The sequence below is a fragment of the Orcinus orca genome, chromosome 4 (assembly GCF_937001465.1).
Source record: "Orcinus orca chromosome 4, mOrcOrc1.1, whole genome shotgun sequence".
NCBI classification, from domain to species: Eukaryota; Metazoa; Chordata; class Mammalia; order Artiodactyla; family Delphinidae; genus Orcinus; species Orcinus orca.
Window position 1 is genome coordinate 45,059,933 of NC_064562.1, and position 10,104 is coordinate 45,070,036.

Below are 10,104 nucleotides of genomic sequence, written 5' to 3' on the forward strand. Positions count from 1 at the left end.
GTCACAAGATGACTGCTATAATTCCAGGCATCACACCATTGTTTTAAGCATGAAGAAAGGAACAGGGCAAAGAAGAGTAGTTCTTTCCATTTATGTGAAGGAAATACGTTCACTTTTTATTAGCCAGATTTGGGTCACCTGGCCACAGATACCTGCAGAGAAGTCTGGGAGAACTGACCTTTAAAATGTAAAAAGATAGGGATAAGGTTGTTGGAAATAGTTGTCGAGTTGCAACCAAGGGTGTCTGGCAAAAAAACTCAAGGCGAAGAAGACTGCTAGCAGCAGACAAGAGTAGATGATCAAGTTTTATCATATTGCTTTAAATAAAAGTCTTTTCTTTTCACTATAGTCATTAAAACTTCTCAGTCAGGGATACAGTACTTAAATTTTGCAATTTCTTTGTAAATTTCATCAAATTCTATTTCAAAATAAGGGCTCAAGCTTAATCAATATGAGACAGCAGACATAAAATCTGACATATCTAAATAAAATTAGTTTTTTGGAAGAAAAGTATAACTAGAACTTTTTTACAAATCTAAATGAAACAAGGAAAATGGCTCTTGTTAGAAGGACTAGAGTTTTGATCCCAGCACTGCATCACTAGATGTGTGACTTTGGGTATTTTACCTGTTTAAGTCTATGTTCTTATCTGTAAATAGGTTAATAATGTTAATAATGCCTTGCAGGGTTACAGTGAGACTTAGAAATAATGAAAGGTTTTTAAATGTAGTCATTGTTAGGGACCCAGCAGGAATCAGAATTTAGTCCAAATGGATCGTATGAAGAGACTACTTAAAAAGATGTGGGCACAGTTATGGGAACAAATGATCTGATGAAGCACACAGAAAGAGCACCACAAGAAGCTCTTAGGAGAGGAATTAGTGTTTCTAGAGCCCAGTAAGGACTGGAACCTTGGAGGAAGGGCTCAGTGAGAGTCATAGGGATATAGCTTCTGCCAGAGAGGCAGTGGCATAGCAAGGAGGAAGCAGGGATGAAACACCCTATCTTTCTCTTTTCACATCTTCCAATTTCATGTTGATGTCTTTCATTGGCCAAACCCAACTGGAAACTAGCTGGCAATGGACTGGAGCATGATGATGAATCTACATGGGTCAGCTCTTAAGGACCCCGAGTCAGGCATAGAAGGCTGGAGAATGGGTCTTGGGGAGACAAATGGAGAATAATCAGCACAAAACTATTATTATTCATCAAAAAGGTTGTCTGAGAACCCTCCCTGCAAACATCTTTTCGAAGCACAATTCCAACTGGAGGTAAAAACTTAACAGGCTTTGTAAACCTAACCATCCAAGTTTTTAAGAATCATCTCTCAGAGCACTTTGGCTGAAAGTTCCTACTAGCACTCATGAAAGATTTCCAGAGCTCTTGGCAGTCTTTGCAAGCCAGGACCTGGAAGAATTTCAAAGTACAGCCTATTCACTTCCTTTGGGCATCCCCAGGTCTCTCATCATTTTGTGGCTTCCTGTTTTGGGATCAGTCTTGCTGGGCCTGGTTAGTCACTTGCTGACTGTTGCTTTCAAGGAAGTCAGCCAAGATTCAGCAAAAAGTGACTACTTCATAACAAATCAACCCCACAGCAATAGGAAATCCTATTAATGCCTTTTCTTGAGTTCAAAGTCTGTGTGGACTTCAGACTGAAGTAATTTTTCCTCTTTCCAGTTTTGCCGTCCCTATCCTTTCCTCCTATACTTGAACTAACCCGTAGTCAAAATGATGAAAAACAGTGGAAAAGAAACATATTGTCTTTTCTAATTGTAGATAAAAATTATAACTAATAACAGAGTCTTGAGTGTTCCCTCTAAATATTAGCACAATCAGAAACCTCATTTATGAATTTCCTAGACACTAAGAGTTTAAAAAATTGAGAGGCCTGATATAAAATTAGCAATCACCGTTTGTTTTTTTTTTTGGTACGCGGGCCTCTCACTGTTGTGGCCTCTCCCGTTGCAGAGCAGAGGCTCCGGACGCGCAGGCTCAGCAGCCATGGCTCACATCCCCAGCTGTTCCGCGGCATGTGGGATCTTCCCGGACTGGGGCACGAACCCGTGTCCCTTGTATCGGCAGGCAGACTCTCAACCACTGCGTCACCAGGGAATCCCAGCAATCACTGTTTTAATGGAGAGAAACAAATTAACTATAGAAAAATTGAAAATTAAGAGTGAGCAGCAAAGATGAATAATTTTGGAAGTACCATATACAGCTAAACAATGAATATAACTGAAACAGACCAACTTCTGGCGTGACAGCATGGGGAACTCTGTTGACTGATTCATGTAAAGCCTCTGAAAATGGTCCTAAAGGCAAACAGCAAATGAAGAAATACCTATTCAAGAAGATCTATGACAATTTGGTAAGAAAGATGAGAGTCTGCGGTATTTGAACTAAGACCACTCCCTTCCAAACCCCCCTCCCGACTCACTGAGGCATAGACTCAACTCTGGACTGCTGCAGCCAAGAACACAGGACTCCCTCTATCCCCCAGGTCCCAACTGGAGGATTTTGTTTGCAGTAGGGGTAGGATCCCTGCTTCTGCCTCTAGCTGCCTGTTGCTGAAGCTAAATCTCAGGTGAGTGTGGTCAGGAGATGGCGCTTCCTTCTTCTGCCCAACCCTTACTTGTGGAATGAAGGTTCTCCTTTGGGTGTGTGGTGCGTTGAGAATCCTGGGGCACAGCCATCACCTTCCCCAGTCTTTAAGGCAGAGATTCCATGCCAGGAGAAGCGAGCTGAGAGGACTGCCGGCTGCTGCCATCCCCAACCACACCCCCACTCCTCCACTAAGTGCTCAGCTCCTAGAACAGGGGTGTCACTCAGAGAGAAGCTTGTCACTGTTCCCACCCCCAGCTCCAGAGCCCTGGCTCAGAATTTTGCCTTGGGGTGGGGGTGGGGGGAAGGAATTAGGTCCTGAAGCAGATAGCTCCTCATCTTTTCCTGAAAGAATTGACTTCATTTGCAGCAGAGTGGTGAAGTTTAAACCTAAGGCCTTCTTTCAGGAACAGTAGAGGTTGTGGTAAAAGGCAGTTGGGAGGAGATCTGTGAATCTACTGAAGATGAAGCCTGGATTGTAAGCCAACTAGTTTGTGTGAGCGAACTTGGAAATAAGAGCTGTAAGTAATCCTTCTGGGGTTAATACAAATATCAAACATTGACCTCAGAAACTGTTCCATCTAAAGAGCCACAGTGTGATTGGGTTAGTTTTAAGAGGAACTCTGCTCCTGGGAACTGTTAGTTTGTTTGTTTTTTAAAACAACTTCCCCCAGCTTTATCGAGGCATCATTGACAAATAAAATTGTATATAAAGCGTACAAGGTGGTGCTTTAATATACGGATACTTTGTGAAATGATAACCACAGTCAAGTTAATTAAAGTATTCATCACCTCATAGTTACCTTTATTTGCTGAGAATGCTTAAGTTCTACTCTCTTTGCAAGTTTCAAGTACACAGTACAGTATTATTAACTATAGTCACCGTGCTATACATTAGATCCTCAAAACTTACTCATTTTATAACTGAAAGTTTGTATCCTTTGACCAATATCTCCCCATTTCCCCCACCCCCGACCCCACAGCCCCTGGAGACCACTGTTCTATTTTCTGTCTCATATGAGTGTGCAACTTCATTTTTAGATTCCACATATGAGTGAGATTGTACGGTATTTGTCTTTCTCTGTCTGGTTTATTTCACTTAGCATAATGTTATCCATTGCAAAAACAGCAGGATTTCCTTCTTTTTTATGGCTGAATAATATTCCATTGCCTATATAATATATACCCCATTTTCTTGATCCATTCATCATCCATCAACAGACACTTAAGTTGATTTCACACCTTGGTTATTGTAATACTGCAGTGCACATTGGGGATACAGATATCTCTCTGAGATGCTGGTTTTGTTTCCTTTGGATATTTACCCAGAAGTGGAATTGCTGCATCATATAGTAGTTTTATTTTAATTTTTTGAGGAACCAGCATACTGTTTTCTATAATAGCTTTACCTAAATTTACATCATCACCAACAGTGTACAAGGGTTCCCTTTTCTCCACATCCTCACCAACACTTGTTATCTATTGTCTTTTGAATAATAACCATCCTAACAGGTATGAGAAGATATCTCACTGTGGTTTAGATTTGTATTTTCCTGATGATTAGTGATGTTAACCATCTTTTCATGTGTCTGTCTATTGAGCATCTTTTTGTGTACCTGTCTATTCAGATCCTTTCTTCATTTTAAAATCAGATTATTTGTTATTTTGCTATTGAGTTGTAGGAGTTTCTTATACATTTTGGGTACTAACTGCTTATCAGATAGATGGTTTGCAAATATTTTCTCTCGTTCCATAAGTTGCCTTTTCACTTGGTTGATGGTTTCCTTTGCTGTGCAGAAGCTTTTTGGTTTAATGTAGTCCCACTTGTCTACTCTTGCTTTTCTTGCCTGTACTTTTGGTGTCATATCCAAAAAATCGTTGCCAAGACCATTGTCAAGAGGCTTTTCCCCTATGTTTTATTCCAGGAGTTTTAGGGTTTCAGGTCTTAATTCATTTCAAGTTAATTTTTAATTAAAGCTTAATTCGTTTCAAGTTAATTTTTGTGAGTGGTGTAAGATAGGGTTCCAATTTCATTCTTTTGCATGTGGATATCCAGTGTTCCTAACATCATTTATTGAAGAGTCTATCCTTCCTCCATTGTGTGTTCTTTGCACTCTTGTCAAAGGTTAGTTGAGAGTGTATGCATAGGTTTATCTCTGCACTCTCTATTCTGTTCCATTGGTCTATGTGCCTCTTTTTATGCCATTACCATGACGTTTTGATTATTATAGCTTTGTAATATTGTCTGAAATCAGGAAATGTGACGCCTCCAGCTTTATTAGTTTTTCTAAAGATTGCTTTGGCTATTCAGGGTCTTTTGCGGTTCCATACAAAATTTAGGATTGTTTTTTATGTTTCTCTGAAAAATGCAAAGGCACTGTTGAGAACATTAGAGTAATAGGCCAGGAGTTAGTAGAGTTTAATAGCTAGGTGTGGTCAAGGAAAGAGTGGAAGAGAATCCTGCTGGTACCAGTCATCCCAGAGTAGAAAAATAAATAACCCAGTTAAAGAATGAGCAAAGGAATTGACTAGACATTTCTCTAAAAAAGGTGGAAAAATGGCCGGTGGGCACATAAAATGATGCTCAGCATTATTAGTCATTAGGGAAATGCAAATCAAAACCACAATGAGATACCACTTCACACATACTAGTATGGCCATAGTAAGAAAGACAGACAATAACAAGTGTTAGCAAGTATGTGACAGTTCCTCAAAAGGTTAAACATGGAGTTAACATATGATCCAGCAGTTCTACTCTTAGATATACAGTCAAGAAAATTGAAAACATATGTCCACACAAAAACCTGTGCACACATGTTCAAAGCAGCCTTATTCATCATTGCTAAAAAGTGGAAACAACCCAAATGTCCATCAGCTGATGAATGGGTAGACAAATTATCCTATATTCACACAATTAAGTAATATTTAGCTATAAAATCTATTAATGTACTGATACAAGCTGCAATATGAATGAATCTTGAAAACTGATGTTATGGGAAATAAGCAAGACATATTATAAAAAAACAAATATTATACCATTCCACTTATATGAGGTAACTAGAGCAGCAGATTCATAGAGACAGAAGGTAGAATAGTGGGGGTAGGGGTAGGGCAGTTATGGTTTAATGGGTATATGGTTTGGAATGATGGGAAAGTTCTGATGATGGATAAAGATTGCACAACAGTGTGAATGAACTTAATGCCACTGAACTGTACACTTAAAAAGGGTTTGAATGGTAAATTTTATGTTACCTATATTTTACCACAACTGAACACATTGCAAGTGAGGGAACATTTAGTGATGGGGTTTTCTTTGTGGGGGAGAGTAAAGAGACACATATGGTGGTAATATATCTATCTTCTACTTAAACTGGTGAAATACTCGTTCTAAAGCAGACTGTGAAAGGATAACTAGTTATCTTACAATCCTTAGAGCTGTTGCTAAAAAACTATATAAAAATATATAGTAAAAAAAACCAATGAATAAACTGAATGAATACTCAAAAATGTTTAAATACAGACATATAGATCAATGGAACAGAATAGAGAGCCCAGAAATAAACCTACACACCTATGGTCCCTTAATCTAAGACAAAGGAGAATATACAATGGAGAAAAAACATTCTCTTTAGCAAGAGGTGTTGGGAAAACCAGACAGCTATATGTAAATCAATGAAATTAGAATATTCCTTCACACCATATACAAAAATAAACTCAAAATGGTTTAAAGACCTAAATATAAGAGATGACACCATAAAATTCCTAGAAGAGAACATGTGCAAAACATTCTCTGACATAATCGTAGCAGTATTTCCTCAGATCAGTCTACCAAGGCAAAAGAAATAAAAGCAAAAGTAAGCCAATGGGACTTAATCAAACTTAAAATCTTTTGCACAGCAAAGGAAGCCATCAACAAAACGAAAAGACAACCTATGGAGTGGAGGAAATATTTGCAAATTATGAGACCGATAAGGGGTTCACATCCAAAATATACAAACAGCTCATACAATTCAATATCAAAAATAAAACAACCAAATCAAAAAATGTACAGAAGACCTAAATAGACACTTCCCCAAAGAAGACATACAGATGGCCAACAGGCACATGAAAAAATGCTCAACATCACTAGTTATTAGAGAAGTGCAAGTCAAAACCACAATGAGGTATCACCTCACACTGGTGAGAATGGCTATCATCAGAGTCTACAAATAATAAATGCTGGAGAAGGTGTGGAGAAAAGGGAACCTGCTTACACTTTTGGTGGGAATGTAAATTGGTGCAGCTGCTATGGAAAACAGTATGGAGTTCCTTAAAAAAATAAAAATAGAGTTACTATATGATCCAGCAACCCCACTCCTGGGCAAATACCCAGAAAAGATGAAAACTCTAATTTGAAAAGGTACATGCACCTCAATGTTCATAAAAGCACTGTTTACAATAGCTAAGACATGGAAACAACCTAAGTGCCCATTAACAGACGATTGGTTTAAGAAGATGTGGTGTGTATATATAATGGAATATTACTCAGCCATAAAAAAGAACTTGGATGCTTCTCAAAGGCATTAGGCTGAGTGAAAGAAGCTAATCTGAGAAGGTTATATACTGTTGTTTATATTTATTGGACATTCTCAAGAAGACAGAACTATAGTACTGAGAAGTGGAGTGCTGCTGGACATATAGCTGAGAAATGTGGAAGTGGCTATTTCATCCTTATCACTACTTTAGGGATCTTGAGTTATTTAGAGGCTGATCTCAGGAAAATTATGACCATGAGGTGGTAGTTGCACAAACAGGCTTTATTTGGGCACTTTGACAGGTTTGAGATGCATGAGACTGTCCAGAGGGGCTACCATGCTGAAATGGAGCAGGGCAAGGGAATTCCTGAGGGAAAGGTGTCAGGAGAGGTGATGTTGCCCAGCAGCCCAACAGGGAATCTCTGAGTTTCAAAGGGTAGCAGCAGTTTAGGATCTTTACTGCTCTAGAGTTTGTCTTATCTATGGCTAGCAGATATTGTGTGCAATTTTATGGGGTATGCAAAGCAGGCATAAATTGAATTTGAATTTGACACTGGTGGAGTTGATGGTGGAGCCTTCTGTGAAGAAATAAACAACCTAGAGGCCAATATACAGAGGCTATCTCTGGCTCATTTATATAACAATTTGGTAATGGGTAGAGGCTGGAAGAAATTTGAGCACATAATAGAAAAAATCTAGATTGCCTTGAGAAGACTGTTGGCAGAAACATGAATGTTACAGGCAATTCTGGTAAGGGTGCAGAAGAAAAAGAGGCACACATTATTGGAAACTGAAGGAATTTTAAATATAACTGGAAGAATTGTTATAGTGGCAGAAAACTTGGCTTCATCGTGTTCTACAGTTGTGGAGAGAGCAGACATAAGTGATGAAATTGGATATGTTGCTGAAGAGATTTGCAAGCAAACTATTTAAGATGCAGTCTGTTTTTTGTTTGTTTGTTTGTTTTTTATTCTGCTTAGCAAGATACAGGAGGAAAGAGGTAAATTGAGGAAGGAACTGTTAAGCAAAAAGGAACCAGCATTTGATGATTTGGGAGGTTCTTGGCCTATCCAGATTTCAAAGGATGCTAATATTAGGAGACTGACTAAGGAAGTGTGTTCTGGAGAGAAGGCCAAGGTTATGGCTGGATAAACTTTTGCTGAAGCAATTAGTCATGTGACTCATGGATCCACTCAATTATCTTAGGAGAAGGCAGGAATAGAGATAGGGTTATTCTGGAAATATCTCTGAAGGACTCTCTTGTCTAATGCTATGGACCCTTGTGACGTATAAGGGAGACCCACAAGGTTTTTGAGAATGTTACATCAGTAGGAGCACTGCTAGTTTGGACTGAAAGGGACAGAAACAGAACAAAATGAGAAAGCTGTTAGGCTTCCAAAATTACTCAAGCAGTAAACTGCAACTGCAAATATATGCTACCCTTCAAAAAAAAGTAATGATGATTCCAAAGGTGCAGCCACTGCAAGTTGTACAGAGACCTATGGAGTTTAAGAGGGCAGAGCATTAAAACACAGAGTATTATTCATAGGGTTTGAAGCCTAATGAAATTTTCCCTTATGTATTTCTAACTTACCTGGAACTGGTGACCCCTATATTCCTTCCAATTTCTCCCTTTTGGAATGGGAATATCTATCCTGTCTATATCTGTGTCTAGCCCACCATTGTATTTTGGAAGCAAGTAACTTGTTTTCTTGGTTTAGATATCCACAAAAAGAAAACTTTTGTCCCAGGATGGATCATACTCAGAGGCTAACTTATACCTGATATAGATGATGAGATTCAGGACTTTTGAGCTGATGATATTTCAATGAAATTTTGGACTTAAGAACTGATGCTGTAATGTGTTGAGATTTTGGAGGATGTTGGGATAGTGTGAATATACTTTACACATGAGCCAGATATGAATTTTGGGGAACTAGAGAGTGGACTTTAGTAGGTTGAATGGTATAAGATATGGCCACATTCTAATCCCTAGAATCTGAGAATGTGATCTTATTTGGAAAAATGGTCTTTACAGATATAATTGTTAGGATTTTAAGATGAGATTACCTGAATGGGCTCTAAACCCAATGACAAGTGTCCTTATAAGGAAGACAGAAGAATGACACATAGGAAGATGAGAAGGCCATGGGAAGATGGAGGCAGAGGCTGGAGTTATACAGCCATAAGCTAAGGAATGCCTGGAAGCACTGGAAGTTGGAAAAGGCGAGACATTTTTCTTTCTTATTGTCTTCAGATAGAGTAACACCTTGATTTTGGACTACTGGCCTCCTGAACTATGAGAGAACTCTTTTCTGTTGTTTTAAGCCACAGAGTTTGTCATTAATTTGTTATGAAAGCTCTAAGGAAACAAATATACCTACATTGTTATGTTTTTAGATTTAGAGCTGTGTTCGAGAGGATCACATTAGCATTATAAAGAGCCCTCATATAGTTTTGGTTTCTTTGTATAAGTTTGGGAGCCTGAGATTTTTGGTTCTGGAATGATTGGGACATGGGAAATATGGCCTAAGTTTACATAGACCTCTTTACAGGCCCTATACAGAGCAAACTTTTAGGAAAAGCTTAAGATTCTATATCACCTGTATTTTTGCATCTAATTGGGAAATATATAGTTCCTCTGGAAAAAATATCTTGTTTTTAATTTGTGGTGGTATTACTTCTAAAATAGCATGTAATTCCAACATACAGTTAAAACATAAGGACACGAGGACAACCTTTCTGAGCTGGGTTTCTCATCTCTGAAATGAGAAAGCTCTAATATCCAATGTGCAGAATTGTTTGTTTTTTTAATGGGAAAGAATATGAATGTGCTTTTAAAAGTGTAAAGTACTACTTGTGATGGTTAATTTTGTGTGTCAATTTGACTGGGCCATGGGGTGCTTAGGCTAAATACTATATCTGGGTGTATCTGAAGGTGTTTCTGGATGAGATTAGCATTTGAATTGGTGGACTCAGTAAAGTAGAT